This window comes from Hyperolius riggenbachi, chromosome 6, assembly GCF_040937935.1.
Source record: "Hyperolius riggenbachi isolate aHypRig1 chromosome 6, aHypRig1.pri, whole genome shotgun sequence".
Classification (NCBI taxonomy): Eukaryota; Metazoa; Chordata; class Amphibia; order Anura; family Hyperoliidae; genus Hyperolius; species Hyperolius riggenbachi.
Window position 1 is genome coordinate 66,888,295 of NC_090651.1, and position 18,564 is coordinate 66,906,858.

At 44.9% G+C, this 18,564-nt stretch overlaps 1 protein-coding gene across 5 annotated transcripts in view; it reads left to right on the top strand.

The window, feature by feature from the left end:
• The first annotated feature begins 11,846 nt into the window (after window positions 1-11,846).
• The window catches only part of CDC20 (cell division cycle 20), a 24,915-nt gene continuing 18,197 nt past the window's right edge, over window positions 11,847-18,564 (top strand). The window contains exon 1 of one of the 5 annotated variants that reach the window (XM_068239440.1): window positions 11,847-11,908. The gene's annotated coding sequence lies outside the window, so the exon portion shown is untranslated. The other 4 variants (XM_068239439.1, XM_068239437.1, XM_068239438.1 and 1 more) reach the window with 4 other exon arrangements.

Genomic DNA, 18,564 nt, shown 5'->3' on the forward strand with positions numbered 1-18,564 from the left:
TGCTATCCGAGATTGGACATGAATTCTTGGGACTCTATGTGCACCATGGGACCCCATTCGCTTTGGTCTATACAGGCCTCCCCTCTTCTGTTGAAGGACATTTATTCCGGATTTTTTCCTTACTGGTTTTTTTGGACAATTATTCAGGATTCCTCTGTGGATCTGGACGTGCCTTCTTGCCCCCCTTCTCGTTCTCAAGGATGTTGGGGTAATGCACGGTTTCACCTTGGACATTTATATGCCCCCTTTAAATAGGGTTGTTTATTGATGTGCTGTCGTACTGTTTATATATATAGATGTGTGTATGTACTATGTGCATTATGCTGTGGCTCGGGTGCTGGACATATGTATATGTGTATATATTCACATTCTAGATGGGTAGTCTGGCTGCGTTTTCAACCTCCGTATCTTCTGGGCTACTGCTGGGTGCTGGTTGCCTTGGTTACTCACCTCTCAGCTTCCTATGCTGCGCTCCAGCGTGGTCTCTTCCGCCTTCCTCTTTCTTCCTCCTCTCTTCCGGATAGCGGTGACGTTATATCCGGTCGACGCCTGCCTCTCCGATGCACGCCCTCTTCCTCCATTTAAACGCCGGCTTGGCGTTCACGAGCACGGTGTCCTCTCCTCCTGTCAAAGCGGGGTGACGCCCGCGAACCTGGTGGAATGTCTGAGGGGATCCCAGTCTTTTCCAGCTGCTTTTATTATTAGTATCCTGGGCTAAGTATCCTTCCCTTTTTTCACTTCTCACTCATTGCTCATATGCACTTTACCTATTAGGCTGCTCATATTGTTACAGTTGGTATATGCAGTTTGTTTGTTTGTTTTTTGTATCATCATTGCACAGTTATATATTTATGCACATAATTATCATCACTAAGCACTTTATACTTACTGAACCCGGGTTCTACCACTGGTGGGCTCTAAATTGTTGCCCACCAGCTTGGTTTATCTTTGCTTGCTATTTATTAATAGATTTTTTGCTACATATGTGTTATTATCAACCTATGTATTGAATACATGAATTATTGCAGCTGGTCATTTAAGACTATGAGGTCTTTTTTAACTGTTTTTATCCATACTTGAATCTCCCATTATGTCAATTATTATTATGTGAAATAAATTGTTACATTTTTGTATATATCTTGAGTGGTGCTGTATTATGGGCTTTCTTTCTCTACCCATATTGCTTCTATAGTTGGGCCCTTAGCACGCTCTCATGGTTTGTTAGTGTTGCGGACATATTGCTTTGCTATATCTGCGTTAAGAGGTAATGCACTGCAAGCAGTGAGTTACCACAATGCAACTTTTTTTAACGTGACGTTAATGTCGCACTGTGAATGGCCCATAGGATTAGCATTGCAGTGCGGTAAGCTGCGTTATAAGACTTAATAACGTGCGACCATAACGTCCCACTGTGAATGCGACCTACAAGAAATAGGGATTTTTTTAATTTATTTTAAAAATAAATAAATAAAGATTGCAGCAGCAATCAAAGACCACCAAAAGAAGGCTCCATTAGTGGGAATAAAAGGAGGTAAAATTAATTTGGGTGCTAAGTTGTATAGCGGAGCAATAAAACTGTTGGGACATACTGAATTGTAAAAAAAGATCCACTGGTCACTAGGGGGGGTATAAACCTCTGGTCCTCAAGTGGTTAAAATTGCTCTTGGAGTGAAAGCTACCAGTGGCAGCATAAGTGTCAGTTGCTGAGTGCACCTTTCCTGCTCTTACTGTGTGGTGGATGGATGCTTCATGCTGCTGCTCGATCATCGATGCAAAAATAGGATGCAGTGCAGATAAAGTGCCGTTCTACCACCAGTACTGAATGCCAGATCCGCTGCAAACACCCAGCCACATAGCTAAATAAACAAAAGCAACCATACCTGCCAACCCAGACTCCATGTGCAGGTCTGTAAGGGTGCCCATACATCTAGTGATTTTGGCATCCGATCAACCAATAGACAGATCTTTCTCTGATCGAATCTGATCTGTTGGCTGCCATAAACCGCAGGCCGATTCCAGCATGAAATCTCTCTTGGCAATAGGCCTTTTTAACGCCGCCTCGTCGTCCCTGGCCGCTGCCTCCGCTAGTCTCATTTCTTCCAGCGTACTCCTCCATCTTCGCTTCACTTCCTGTCAGTGTCCCGTCCTGTCACAAGCAGAAAGTTCAAACAGTTGAGCGCCCTCTACTGTTTGAACTTCGCTTTCTCACAGGACGAGACACTGAAAGGAAGTGAAGAGAAGACACCGGAAGAAGTGAGAGACTGCAGGGACCCTGGGACATCCAGACAGGTGATGTATTGCTGCTGCTATGCATCGGTCGTCTCTGTATCAAACACAACTAACGCAGCGCTCCTGAACCGCCAGCGATCAATAAAAATTTTCCGCCTGGGCCCATCGACAGAATATATCGCTTTCGTTTGGAAATCTGTCGATTGGTCTGCGTTTGCGTTATTCATTTCACAGCAGATTCGATCACAGTGATCTAATCTGCTGTCTATCGGCGGGAAATCGCGTTAGTGTATGAGCACCTTTAGTCACATTCCATTTGACTAAGAATTGCTGCAACTACTAATGTGTTATGCACCATGCAATGCTATATGGCTGTCATTCCCCTGACCCTCCTCTCTCTACCTTTTCCATAATCAGATTGCCTGAAGTCCATCACAAGTTTAGGATCCCATACTCTAAATCAATAGTTTAAAACTCTTACAAATTTTGATTAAGGAGTAAAAACCTCCAGAAACAATAACAATCATTAAAAAGGTGTATCAATCAGCGCTGCGTAATATGTTGGTGCTTTATAAATACAACAGAGTAACCAAGCAGCTCAGGGTGACCCATACTACTAGGAATGTATAGGGGGGTAAAAGGAACCAAAAAGCCCTTCTACTAAAAAAGCAAAGCTTGGTGTAATTGCCTTCTTAAAACAGAAGGAAATTTGCAATAATTCAGTTAAAAGTGAACATTTGTGGTTACCCACAATGCACTACCACTAAATATGCAAATTATCCCATTTCACCCTTGTTAAGCCAAGCAAGCATCCAGAACCGCTGGTGTATAGCAAGCCTATAGCTTTAAGTTTTACACAGTCATATCAAACCCACATGTAGACAGCCTGTTTCAGACTTTTGGTCCTCATCAGTACATGGCAGGAATTGATAAGGCTGTATGAAATAGGGCTTGGACCAGTACAACAGAGTAACCAAGCAGCTCAGGGTGACCCAAACTACTAGGAATGTATAGGTGGATAAAAGGGACCAAAAAGCCCTCCTACTAAAAAAAACAAAGCTTGGTGTAATTGCCTTTTTAAAACAGAAGGAAATTTGCAATAATTCAGTTATAAGTGAACATTTGTGGTTACCCACATCAATTCCTGCCATGTACTGATAAGGACCAAAAGTCCGAAACAGGCTGTCTACATGTGGGTTTGATATGGCTGTGTAAAACTTAAAGCTATAGGCTTGCTATACACCAGCGGTTCTGGATGCTTGCTTGGCTTAACAAGGACGAAAAGGGATAATTTACATATTTAGTGGTAGTGCATTGTGGGTAACCACAAATGTTCACTTATAACTGAATTATTGCAAATGTCCTTCTGTTTTAAGAAGGCAATTACACCAAGTTATAAATACAACAAATAAATACATGAAAAGAGAACTAAACAAATTTGATATTGACCACTAGATGGCAGAGAAACACAGTTTTTCACTGTAAAAACTGCATCACTGAGCGATCCATCAATTATAATTATTATTGATTTATAAAGCGCCAAACAAATTCTGTGGCGCTGTACAAAGTAAAAACAAACACGGGGTACAAAATACAGACAATGGTATACACCAATATACAATATACAGTTGGTACAAAATACAGAATAGTACAAAGTACAGAATCAGTAATAACAGTGACATAATTAATATGAATAAATGTGTAACAAAATCTAAAACACAAAAGGGTGAGAGAGCCATGCCCTTGCGAGCTTACAATCTGAAAGAATGGAGGAGGGGGGGGGGGGGGTAAGAGGAGGGGTAATGTACAATATTCATACCTAGAGTCAGCGTGTTTTAGGTTATCTGGCAGGAAGTACAACTTGGCCAGAGGTCAACAGGTGAACTGGGCTAAGTAGATCGTATACTTGACGGAAAAAGTGAGTTTTGAAGGCACATTTAAAGATATCAAAGGTTAAGGAGTGACGGATGTGTTGGATTCCAGAGAAAGGGTGAAGCATGCACGAAATCCTGTGTACGTCAATGTGAGGAGGTGATTCTAGAGGAGGATAATAGAAGGTCATGTGCAGATCTGAGATTGCGGTTGGTTGTTACCGGGAAACTAGTGAGGAGATGTACAGAGGAGAGCGATTGTGGAGAGCTTTGTAAGCTAGAGTTAAAAGTTTGAACTGGATCCTCTGGTTAATTGGTAGCCAATGAAGAGCTTGACAGAGAGGTGCAGCAGAGAAAGATCGTGAAGAAAGATGAATGAGACAAGCAACCGAGTTCAGTACAGATTCGAGCGGTGGCAGTCTGTTAGTTGATAGTTCTGTTTTACTCCTACTAAGTTTTAGGAAGCAAGAGGCCATGAAAGAGGATATAGCAGACAAGCAGGCAGGAACACGTGAGGAGAGTTAAGGTCAGGGGCCGATAGGTACAGTTGTGTATCAACTGTATGTAAGTGGTATTGAAACCCAAGTGAGTTGATTAAGTTGCCAAGACCATGCATGTAGATGGAAAAGAGGAGGAGCCAAAGGACAGTGCCTTGAGGTACACCCACAGACAAAGGATGGAGAGATGAGATCTGACCTGAGTAAGAGGCTGTGAAAGATAGGAAGATATCCAGGAGAGAGTGAGGCCCTTTATACCTATAGATGAAAGTATCTGTAGGAGTAAGGTGTGGTCAACCATATCAAATGTTGATGACAGATTGAGAAGGATGAGTATGAATAATGGCCTTTAGATTTAGCAATAAGATCATTGGCTACTTTAGTAAGAGCTGATTCTGTGGAGTGGTTATAGCAAAAGCCAGACTGGAACTGATCAAGCAGGGCGTTAGCAGCTAAATAATGGCTTAGTTCAGCATGTATGTGGCGGTCAAGTAGTTTGGATGCGAATGGGAGGAGTGACACAGGGTGGTAGTTAGCGAGCTTGGTGGGATCTAGAGATGTTTTTTTTTTTAAGTAATGGTGTCACAACAGCCTTTTTGAGTGAGGATGGAAAGATGCCAGTTGAGAGGGATAGGTTGAATAGCAATGTTATTACAGGGATGAAGTATGCGGATAGGTGCGGAATGAGATGGGAGGTGATAGGATCAAAAGAACATGTTGTAATATGAGTTTTGGAGATTAGAGAGGAGAATAGAGCACAGTGGAGAGAAAGCGGATAGAGAGCAGTCAGGAAGTGAAGTGTGGATGGAAATAGATGGCTGTATGGAAAAACCACTGCGGATTTTGTAAATTTTATCAGTGAAGTATGTTGCCAATTCTGCAGCTGATAAGCATGAAGGTGGCGGAGGAGGGGGCCAGAAAATAGAGAAGTGCTGAACAAGCACTTTGGATTATGGGATTGGGAGGATATGAAAGAAGAAAAATATGACTGTTTTGCAGAAGAGAGAGTATTTCAAAGTCATTTAAGGCTTTTTTTCGTATGAAATGAAGTCCTCATTTGTGTTGGTTTTTCTCCAATGCTGTTCCACTACTCTAGAGCAGCTTTTCGACTGTTCAGTAGCTTTGGTCAGCCAGGGTTGGCGGGTGATATGTTGAGGGCAGATATTGGTAAGAGGTGTAACGGCATCCAGGATTAAGGTGTGGTAGTATGTAGCTGCCGAGTCTGGGTCTGTGAAGGATGATGATGAATTGTGGTCTATCCAAAGGATACCAATACCTGGTACACAACAGGAATACCAAGAACAAGGCACCTTTTCCAGTGATTCATCTAATCTGGTATACCTGATCATGTGTGCAAAATGCCCCAAAGGAATTTATGTGGGGGAAAAAAAGAACGACCTCAACATGAGCGCATGAACAACCTCAGGTTCACTAACAACAGCATAAAAGGATAATAATAAACATACTAATCTCCCATTACCCACACATTTCTGTTTACGTGGACACAGTTTAAAGGGAAGGTCCAAGCTGAAAAAACAAACTCCACTTCCCTAGGGCTTCCTCCAGCCCCTGCCAGTCGATCTGTGCCCTCGCCGCAGCTCCTCTCACTCTGGTGTCCTGCGCTGAAGAAGCCGACCTCGCAAGGTCGGCTTCATGTACGCTACGCAGCGCGGGTCACGTGGTGTACGTGACATCATCGGGTCTCTACTGCACAGGCGCAGTAGTTCTGCGCCTGCGCAGTAGAGACCTGATGACGTCGCATACACCACGTGACCACCCAGCCATGGAGCGCATATAAAGCCGACCCGGAAGCCGACCTGGCGAGGTCGGCTTCTTCAGCGCAGGACACCGGGAGTGAGAGGAGCTGCGGCGAGGGCACAGATCGACTGGCAGGGGCTGGAGGAAGCCCCAGGTAAGTGGAGTTCGTTTTTTTTTCAGTTTGGAGGTTTCCTTTAAGCGATCTTATAATCACTGTATTTGGGTGGCTTCAAATCGCATAAACCGAGACTAACACAAGAAACAACAATTATACACTGGTCCAAAAATGTAGAAGAAGGTTTAAAGCGGAACTGTAAATACTTTAAACACATTGTTTCACTTACCTGGGGCTTCTGCAAGCCCCCAGCAGCCGTCCTGTCCCGAGCCGGTCCTGCCTGAGCCTCTGTTCTCCCGCCGCCAGGTACTTTTGGTTCCGCCGCTGGGCCACTGCGCGGCTCTGGCCACGCGTATCCTTTCTTCACGTCCCCTGCTATTGCAGAGTGGAACGTGAAGAAAAGATACGCTTGGCAAGGCTGCACTGGCGTCGACATAGAAGTCTAGGTACGGAACGGCAGCGGGAGAACGGAGGCTCGGGCAGGACCAGCACGGGACACGGCGGCTGCTGGGGGCTTGCAGTAGCCCCAGGTAAGTGAAACACTGTGTTTGAAAAGTATTTACAGTTCCGCTTTAAACAAGGACTCTAACTTCTTGTGCTGGTATGATAGGTTTTAAATTCCACAATTGTTTTTATTTTTTAATTTTTTATTTTATATGGTGGTAAGATGGTGATTAATGCCACTATTCATTGTATTTCATGTGCTGTGAAGATGGGTTTTAAATGCCACAATTCTCTTTAACTTATAACAAATGGTGTATGTACTCTGCCCAGTTACATTTGAACTCTGGATTTACAATGTCTCCCCATCACCCAGAGTCTGTGATTAACAGACTAGTGTTCTTATCTATTTGTCATAAATTAGCAAGCATGCCTGTGAGACCCTCCTAAAGTGGCAATTAAGGCATCTTATTACATGTATTTATATTTGCAAAAGAATGTTTCTGCTCTGAATGTCCAGCATATGTAGGCTTTGTTTTTTTAACATCTGGTCGATATGCAGGAACTAATTGTGAGGAAGGCTTATTAGCCGAAAGATTGCTTTGGATTTATCTCTAAGTTAGCCAATAAATGGTATCTGATTTTAAACTTCTTGCTTCTATCAATTATGTAAAGAAAAAAACATTTAATATTGGCCACTAGATGGCAGAGAAACACAGTTTTTCACTGTGAAAGCTGCATCACTGCGCAATGCAATTTTATTTCAATGGGGCTTTCACACTGGTACTGGAACCTGCAGAGTTCAGTGTGTTATCACTGTGCAGGCTGCATTACAGTGGTAGGCTACAATGCGACTTTATATGACCATTGCCATCCTATTTTTCAGGATTCGCAACAGAATGTATTGATTGTGAAAGTAGCCTTATGACACTACAAGGAATGTGGTCTATGATAATGAGATGCAAAAAATTCAGAGTTAAAGGACAACTGAAGTTAGAGCATACATGTCAAACTCCGGCCCGCAGGCCAAATCTGAGCTATTAAATTTGGCCCCCAAGTGGTTTCCCCACTTTGCATTATGCTTGGCCCACTGTAGACCACCAGGGAAGCTATATTGGGTATAAAGCCCTATAACATAAGGGAAGCCATATGGGGGAGGTAGGGGGGAAGCACTAAGCACTAGGGAGCTGTATAGGGAAGGGTGGGGGCCACTAGACACTAGGTGACTGTATAGGGGCGTGAGGACCACTAGGCACCAGGGAACTGTATAGGGGGTGGAGGGGGGCCATTAGACACCAGGGAACTTTATCAAGGAGGGAGGTGGCCAGTAGACCTTGAGGTTGGCCCGCTACTAGGTCCCAGAGTTCAATTTCGGCCCAATTTGTATTTGAGTTTGACACCTCTGAGGTTAGAGGGATATGGAGGCTGCCATATCTACAGTGGGATGCAGAAGTTTGAGCAACCATGTTAATCGTCATGATTTTCCTGTATAAATCGTTGGTGGTTACGATAAAAAATGTCAGTTAAATATATCATATAGGAGACACACACAGTGATATTTGAGAAGTGAAGTTTATTGGATTTATAGAAAGTGTGCAATAATTATTTCATCAAAGTTAGGCAGGTGCATAAATTTGGGCACTGTTGTCATTTTACTGATTCCAAAACCTTCAGAACGAATTATTAGAACTCAAATTGCCTTGGTAAGCTCAGTAACCCCTGCCCTACATTCACTGGTGGATCCAATTATGAGAAAGAGTATTTAAGGGGTCAATTGATAGTTTCCCTCCTCTTTTAATTTTCTCTGACTAGTAGCAACATGGTGGTCTCAAAACAACTCTCAAATGACCTGAAGACAAAGATTTCACCATCATGGTTTAGGGGAAGGATACAGAAAGCTGTCTGAGAGTTTGTATCTGATTGGTTCCACAGTTAGGAACATAATGAAGAAATGGAAGACCACAGGCTGAGTTCAAGTTAAGGCTCGAAGTGGCAGACCAAGAAAAATCTCGGACCAAGAAAAACACCTGCTACCTACAGTAAAATATGGTGGTGGTTCCATTATGCTGTGGGCTGTGTGGCCAGTGCAGGGACTGGGTATCTTGTCAAAGTTAAGGGGGACGCATGGATTCCACTCAGTATCAGCAGATTCTGGAGACCAATGTCCAGGAATCAGTAATAAAGCTGAAGCTGCACCGGGGTTGGACCTTTCAAAAAGACAACTATACAAAACACTGCTCAAAATCCACTAAGGCATTCATGCAGAGGAACTAGTACAATGTTCTGGAATGGCCATCTCAGTCCACAGACCACAAAATCTGTGGTGTGAGTTAAAGAGAGCTGTCCATGCTCGGAAGCCATCAAACCTGAATGAACTAGAGATGTTTTGTAAAGAGGAATGGTTCAATACACTTTCAACCAGAATCCAGACTCTCATTGGAACCTACAGGAAGCTTTAATCTTTGCAAAAGGAGGCTCTACTAAATATTAATATCATTTCTTTTTTGTGGTGCCCAAATTTATGCACCTGCCTAATTTTGTTTAAACAATTATTCACACTTTCTGTAAATCCAATAAACTTAATTTCACTTCTCAAATATCACTGGGTGTCTCCTATATGATATATTTAACTGACATTTTTTATCATAACCACCAACGATTTATACAGGAAAATCATGACGATTAACAAGGTTGCCCAAACTTTCACATCCCACTGTATTACCTTTTCAAAAATACCAGTTGCTTGGCTATCCTGCTGGTATATTTGGATGCATTAGTGTCTGACTAATACCAGAAACAAGCATGCAGCTAATCTAGTCAGATTTCACAAAAATGTAAGAAAAACCTGATCTCCAGATGCTTGTTCAGGTTATATGACTAGAAGGATTAGAAGCAGAGGATTCGCAGGACAGCTAGGCACTGTGAATTATTTAAAATGAAATACATATGGCAGCCTCCTTATACCTCTTGCTTCAGATGTCCTTTGTCATGCTAACTTATGCAGCTTGAACATTCAGGCTGGGAGCACACTAGGTAGTGCAGAAAAACGCAAAAAAATGTGTTTGACACTAAGGGCTGGGACGAACTAGGAATCACTGCAGCGATTTAAAAATCGCCACAGCGCTGTGTGCAGGATACCTAGGGCAATTGCACTCATGTTTCCCGGCAATTACAAGTGTTTGACAGTAAACTGTACAATGCTTCCAATATAACGTTTATTATGCTCACCAGGTGTCCAGCTTTCCTCCGTAACCCCGCCCCTAAAGGGAGAGGTCATAGGTGCTTCTCTAGGACCAATCAGAGAAGCGCCTGCGATCCCAAAACGCTGCCAAAAACGTCCTAGCGAGTCACAGCCTTAAACCTTCTTTGCGAAGAGAACATGCCAAAACAATGTTGAGAAATGCTGAGTACCCACTACCGACCATCCTCCTGCTGCTTGTTAAATAATATAGCAATATGAAGTACCCCTGAGGTGAATAAAGCCCATGGTAGGTTTGATTACCTGCTGGTGACGCTCCTCATGCTTCTTGTTGTTTTCAGGGGTCTCTTCCGTTCCAGGACCGTCTCTTCCCACAGTCTCCTAGATGTTCACTTGGCAGTGAACAAAGTGATTTTAAAGCAGTTTGCAACGTGCACATGCCGAGTTCAAAAGTGTTTGTGCACCAACCAGTGATCATCCTGGTAAATATTTGACTGAGGGAGCCTGTTGAGTTTTAAAAAGCACATGAAGGAGTGTCGCCAGCAAGTTATAAAACCTACCCTGGGCTTTATTCACAATGAATTTCTTTACCTCAGCGGTGTTTCATATTGATATATTTTTCATTGGCTTGAATTATAAAACTATCTTGCCACTGTATGCCCCATTCCTAGCCATGACTGGGACTAGTAAGAGCTGTGCATGTGTTGTCCACTCCATGGGTCCTTGTGGATCTTCCTCCAGCAGGGCTGTGCACAGCAGCCGTGGCCGAGAGCGTCCTAGGCATGTGCAGAATAAAAACTATGCATGCCCATTGCCAGGGCCGGTTTAAGCAACAATGGGGCCCCAGGGCAAAATAAACCTGGGGGGCCCCCCCAACATATACCCCGGAACAAAAATCGGCATTAGGGGACCTTTTTTGCAGCTGGTATAACAGGGTGTAAAGTCCCAATCGTCGGAGCTCCACATTCTGGCTATCCCAGCCTGCATGGGGACAAGGGGTTAAAAAGTTTCAGGAGGGGAGACCCCGCATAATTAAAAAAAAAAAAAAAAAATTCCCACTCTAAACATAAAAAAAAAATTGGGAAAATAGGAAAAAATGCCAGGGATCTTCATACAGCCATATTGCGGCTGTATAGCGAACTCTGGCCAAAGCGCTGTGGCTGCATATAGACCCCCTGGAAACCCCGTCAGGAAATGTATTGCGCTTTCGTTTGATGCATGTAAAATTACACTACCGTTAGGTTTGCTACTAAAAGTGACATTTACCGCATTTAAAAGTATACTGTTTTCCTTCTAAACTTTAAAATCGATTTTCTCAAAAACTATAAGTTTTTTTTTGAAAAATTGTTTTTTCCTCTTATTCCCAATGATCTCCTTAACATATCCTGCAAATTTAGAGTTTCTAGCATTTAAGGTGGATTTGCTATTAACCATTAAAGTCGGCAGGTTTTTAAATGTGTATTTTTTTTTCCTTTGAAACTTTAAAATCGATTTTCTCAAAAACTATAAGGCCGATTTGAAAATTTTTTTTTCCTCTTGTAGCCACTGGGGGCCCCTACAAGCTCTGGGGCCCTGGGGCAGCTGCCTCCTTTGCCTTAATGGTAGCGCCGGCCCTGCCCATTGCCAAGGATGCTCCCACACAGCTGTGTGGGAGTACAGAGACAATGCATGTATGGACAGCGCATGCTCCCTAAAGATCGGACTGAAGTACCTAACGCAGCACACGAGGACAAGATTGAGGGGAGGCTGAAAGCAGTAAGGAGTCTGGATGCGTCTGAAGATCTTATAGATCAGCGAGGTAATTATATATGAAAGCATTTCCACCTCAGGTTTCTCAGAAGAATCACACTGCACAGTAGCCGAAAAGTTGCACCAAGCAGCAGGGACAAACTCTGGATTTTCAGGGGGGGGGGGGGGGAGAATGGGGATTCCTGAAAGGTCTCCCTCAGGCGCGCACAATACAGTATAATAATATGATAGTACATTATGCTGGGTACACATAATGCAGTTTCCTGTCTGACCTACTGACAACAGGATCGATCAGGAGCAGCTTGGATACAAATACTAATGAGGACAGCCGACGTTGGTAATGAAGGGGAAAGTGAAGCATTCACACAGCAGGGCACAGGGCTGTTCTCATACCTGACTCTGTTCCCCAGAGCTGCATGGTGCTGTGTGCTGCCGGATACCTGCAGATATTCAGGTGTCTCAACTTGTGCCTGTCCCCAGACACTGCACCGGCCCTGGTCTGATGGGGTATTCTGTGCAGCTGTAATACCCACCTGCGTTTGCCTATGAGCGGCACACCCGCATCGCACCACAGGCAGTGTGTCATGCCTCAATGACTTGAATGGCCACTGTGACAAGCTTCAGCAAGTGAGAGTACCGTGACGCGAAGCGGACAGTGTAAAAGGGGACTCAAAGGTCTTCCTCTTTCTTATTTCAAAAAGTTGGGAGGTATGGAACAGCTACTATTGCAGTGCAACTAAAAAAGGATGTCTGGACAAATTTTTTAACCACTTAAGGACCGGGCAGGCAACCATTATGTATACTGAATGAGGCTGCACTGCACTGCAAACTATAGCAGTGCGGTGAAAGATTTTGCACAATAGCAGATTTTGCAACTTGTCGTACAGCGCATGGACTATGCATAACTCTGCATTCTTTCCGTAGTCCCAGCTTTAATTTTTTGCAAATGCCAGCACCTAACCGTTAATTTTCTTTTTTTTTTATGCCGGGTTTAAAGCTGGAGGGGAGCAGTTAGAGAACCCGAGGTGGGTTTGAAGAATATTATCTGAATACAGAGGCTGGATCTGCCTATACAGCCCAGCCTCTGTTGCTATACCAAACCCCCCTAAGGTCCTCCTGCACTCTGCAATCCCTCATAAATCACAGCCATGCTGCTGACAAACAGCTTGTCAGAGCTGGCTGTGTTTATTTCTATAGTGTCAGTCTGCTGCTCTCCCCGCCTCCTGCAGAACTCCAGTCCCCGACTGCATCCCTTCCCTCCCTGCTGATTGGAGGTAAGGGACGGGGGCAGGGACCGGAGCTATGCAGGAGGCGGGGGAGCAGCTGAGACTGACACTACAGATGTAAACACAGCCTCACAGCACGGCTGTGATTTATGAGGGATTGCAGAGTGCAGGGGGACCTTAGTGGGGTTTGAGATAGCAACAGAGGCTGAGCTGTATAGGCAGATCCAGCCTCTGTATGCAGATAACATTCTTTAAACACACCTCGGGTTCTCTTTAAGGTTAGTTAGGGTTAGGCATCGGCAGGGTGGGGGGGGGGGGGGGGAGAAGAAGGGTAGTAATGGTGAGGCATCAGAATTGTGGGAGTTCTGTATGATAATTAGTGTTGGGCGAACAGTGTTCGCCACTGTTCGGGTTCTGCAGAACATCACCCTGTTCGGGTGATGTTCGAGTTCGGCCGAACACCTCATGGTGCTCGGCCTTTTTAGTTAGTGTTCGCCCGAACAGCTCAATGCCCAGCCGAACAGGGCCCCTGTTCGGCCGAACAGGGCCCTTTTCGGCCGAATACTGCCCCCCTATGGGGTCGCAGGCATAAGGGGGGAGCATACCCCGGTCGCGGGGGGGGGGTCGGAAATTCCCCCCACCCCTCCGCTAGCGCACCCCCCTCTGCCCGCTTCCCCATACAAAAATTTTGCGTAAAGTTCAATAGTACCTTCAGTGGCTGGCTGGCACTGTGGTGTGAGTGAGTAGGAGGAGTCCGAGTAGGACGCGTTGAGGCCGGGCAGCGGGCGGTTCAGCGGTAGTACCCTTGTGGTACTTCCGCCCTTTCTCTGACCTCACGTCCTCTACGTGATGACGCGTACCCTCGTATGCAGAGGACGTGAGGTCAGAGAAAGGGCGGAAGTACCACAAGGGTACTACCGCTGAACCGCCCGCTGCCCGGCCTCAACGCGTCCTACTCGGACACCTCCTACTCACTCACACCACAGTGCCAGCCAGCCACTGAAGGTACTATTGAACTTTACGCAAAATTTTTGTATGGGGAAGCGGGCAGAGGGGGGAGCGCTAGCGGAGGGGGTGGGGGGAATTTCCGACCCCCCCCCCCCCCCCCCGCGACCGGGGCATGCTCCCCCCTTATGCCTGCGACCCCATAGGGCCCCCAAAAGCGGGATATTCGGGGTTCGGGCCGAACACGCCGAACATCTGGCCCATGTTCGGCAAACGGACCCGAACCCGAACATCCAGGTGTTCGCCCAACACTAATGATAATATGGTTAAGTTGCATTTTCTGATACTAATAGCTTTAAGTCAATGGTTATGTTGCACTTTCAGATAGTAGTACCTAGAAATGATTGCACTGGCTGCAAACCCTGAAGTGTTGGAAAATTACAGACTGAAGTATGACCATTTCCACATTCACGTTTTCCAGTAAAAAAAAAAAAAGTGATAAAAGTCTGGTAACGTCAAATTCAATATTTCAGAGGTAAATTCCAGAAAAAATTAATGAATTCATAATGAAAAAGAGTGCAATGTCTCATCCGTAATTACCATTTTTTTTTTTATCACCTGCTAGTACCTGGCGCTATTTTTCACTTTACATCCAGTTACATGTAGTCTAGAGCCTTTTGAGCTGTGCTTGCTAAACTTTTCCACAATAAACGATATTTTCCGCACTTATTACGAACATTTAATGACTTTTTTGAACTATTACCGCCATGTTATCACAATTTTTTAACAGACCTTTAGGCTAGGTTCACAGTAGGACGGTGCTGTGTTATAAAGTCTTATAACGCAGCTTAACACATTGGGCTCTATTCTCAAAGACTTCCCGCATGCAGTAAAGTACATGCGGGAAGTTTGCGACCAAAACACCGTCAAGTTGACATTCTCAAAATGTTCCGCATGTTTTTCCGCATGCGGAAAAAGTGTGGTAAAAGTGCGGGATTCATGCGGAAAAATTTCCGCAAATGTCGGTATTTTCCGCAATAAAAAAATCAATTCTCAAAATGTTCAGGCGCATTATTTCGTCGTTATTTACCGATTTTTTATCACCTACAAGAAGTAGGTGTTATATTCCGCATCCCATTGACTAAGGAAGTCTGGAGGCTTATGGGCTGTGCTTGCTGGACTTTAATTTTTTTTTTTTAAACGCTTTTTTCATGCGACCTTTTTACCGCATGATTTCCGCATGAATAATGGCTGTTTCCGCATCTTTTTTCCCGCATGCAGAAAATATTAGTGAATGTGGAAAAAATAGAGTTTACAGCTGGCGGTAATTTTGCGGTAATATTTTGCGGTGATTTGGCCTCTTTGAGAAGAGCCCAATGTAATTAAAAGTCTATGCGGCGTTCACAGTGGAGCGTTATGGTGACGCACTGCGTTACCTCTAAACGCATGTTACCAGGTACAGGAAAGCATACTTTTAATTTCCTGTATGCCTTACTGTATCTACTTTATGCTATGGTAACGGATCATTAATTTGCATTATAACTTTTTTGCTGCGTTGCAACACCAACATCCTACTGTGAACCTAACCAAACGCGCACTCAGAAATATTTTGTTAATAATGTGGATTAAAACGGTGATTACCACCTTCAGTAATTTTCCTTAAATATTTCTTTACAGCATATGTATTGTGAAAGTAGCCCAATGTTTCAAAAATGTTCACCACAGCAAGCAGCGCTGGACATTGTGCATATCTCAGCAGTGTGTACACATGAATCACTGCCCCAGTCCAGCTGCAGATCTCAGCACTGCAGCAAGTGTAAACACATAATTAACCGGAGCAGTGCTTTTCAGCGCTGCTAGCTTTGGGCGCAGCCAGCGCCGCCATAGACTGTAATGGGAATCAGTCTATAGCGGCGCTCAGTGAGGAAGGTCGGCTCCGTCAGAAGACGGAGCCGAAGTTGTTTAAAAAACACAATAATTCGGCCTCCAGCAATCGCTGGAAGCCGAATTATTTCATTCCCCCACTATCCATGTCGGCCTGGAGGGGGAAAAGTAATTAAAAAGCCCCGGACTTGTGCAGAAGCAGGACCAGCCATTTAACAGCTGGATCCTGCGCCCAAGTCTACCAGCGCCGTATTCAAATGTACGCTAATTAACTGCCTTCTGTCCAGCTGCAGATCTCAGCACTGCAGCCAGTGTGAACACATGAATCACTGCAGCCAGTGTGAACACATGAATCACTGCAGATCTCAGCACTGCAGCCAGTGTGAACACATGAATCACTGCTTCAGTACAGCTGCAGATCTCAGCACTACAGCCAGTGTGAACACATGAATCACTGCTTCAGTCCAGCTGCAGATCTCAGCACTACAGTCAGTGTGAACACATGAATCATTGCTTCAGTCCAGCTGCAGTTATCCGCACTGCAGACAGCGTGAACACATAATTCACTGCCTTCAGATCAGCTGCAGTTCTCAGCGCTGCAGCCAGTGTGAACACATGAATCTGCCTACAGTCCAGCTGCAAACCATAGCACTGCAGCCAGCGTGACCTGCCTTCAGTTCAGCTGCAGATCTCAGCACTACAGCCAGTGTGAACACATGAATCACTGCCTTGCTCAGCTGTTACTTCAAACAAAACAAAAAACAAACACAGAACATTTATATCGCGCTTTTCTCCTGGCGGACTCAAAGCGCCAGAGCTGCAGCCACTAGGACGCACTCTATAGGCAGTAGCAGTGTTAGGGAGTCTTGCCCAAGGTCTCCTACTGAATAGGTGCTGGCTTACTGAACAGGCAGAGCCGAGATTCGAACCCAGGTCTCCTGTGTCAGAGGCAGAGCCCTTAACCATTACACTGTCAAGCCACAACTTCAGGTTTTAGAGCAGGACTTTCATGGGAAAAAATGTTTTTTTTTTAATCAACATCACCAGCTGAAAAACGGTAAACTGAAGACGCAAGACGGACAAATAAATAAATAAATGAAGCCTTCTTATCGTACACAGCGTAAAAAAAACCCCCGCTGCAATCAAACCCACCAAACTGAGCTAAACAACAATGGTGTCTAAACAACTTCCTGCACATCACTTCCGCCTAAAATCAGCTGGCTGCTTCGAATAGGCTCCGCCCCTGGCTTGGGGAGTGCCGTCCAATGAGGGAGCAGCTAGGAGGCCTTCCTGCGTCTGATGCCTTGGTTTCTATGGTAAGCGTGCTATGCGAGTGGCCAATCAGCAGGCGCGGTGGCTGGCGTTTAAAGCAAGCGGCGTGGGGTGCGTGACCGTTACTGTTGGTGTTGAGAGTGGAAAGGTGAGTGGGCTGCTGTCACTGGCTGTGGTGTACTCTGCTGCTCGTCCTGAGTTCTTCACTGCTGTATCTAATTTATTGTTAACAAATGATACACAGATGTGTCCACAAAACTTCATCTGCAGAAAGATGATCTGCTGGTAATTGCCAGTAAGGTGCAGTTGAAGGGTGGGTAGTGTGACCCAGTAGGAAACCTCATAGGGAATGTGCTGCTGCTCGCTTTTCCACAATCAAAATAGATTTTATAGCCAAGGACAGGGTATCATACAAAGAATTGTTGACTGATGTAGCCAAGCAACTTTTATGGACACACATGAGTTCCATACCTTGGGTACACAAAGGTTTTGGCACATATTGGGGCTTGCTATTTAAAGGGAAACTTAACTGAAAGAAGAAGGGGAAAGAAAAAGGTTTTACTTACCTGGGGCATCTACCAGCCCCCTGCAGGCATCCTGTGCCCTCGCAGTCACTCATGGCTCCTCTGGTCCCTGCTGCCAGCTAGTTTTGTTTTTGCAGACTGGGAGTCGGCCAGCCGGCATGCATATGGTTTGCGCATTCCTGCTGGTGCAGGAAGCTATTGCAGATATCAACAAGTACATATTTACGCATTGCGGGTGTGATGCCGTATACCCATAACGCGTAAAATGTACTTGTTGTCTGCAATAGCTTCCTGCACTTAGCAGGAATGCGTAAAAATGTATGCATGGTGGCTGGCCGACTCCCAGTCAGAAAAATGAAACTAGCTGGCAGCGGAGACCAGAGGAGTCATGAGTGACTGCGAGGGCACAGGATGGCTGCAGGGGGCTGTAGATGCCCCAGGTAAGTAAAACTCATGTTTTGTTTTTAGAGGTAAGGTTCCTTTAAGGCAGGGGGTAGGGAACCTTGGCTCTCCAGCTGTTAAGGAACTACAAGTCCCATAATGCATTGCAGGAGTCTGACAGCCACAGTCATGATTAATAAAGTCAAATGCATGCTGGGTTTGTAGTTTATAATAGCTGAAGAGCCAAGGTTCCCTACCCCTGCTTAAGGGGAGGAGAGGATGAGGTCAACTTGGGGGGAAAAGCTCCTGATAGAGATGGGAAGTCCGGATCTTTTCAATGATTCGAATCTTATCATTGAAAAGATCCGGATCCTTTGATCCGAATATCAAATAATTTTACTAGGGAAGCATTCGGGGGTGAAATGACTAGCAGACAGGACTTTCCCTGCAGTGGACAGAGAAGGGGAAGGGGG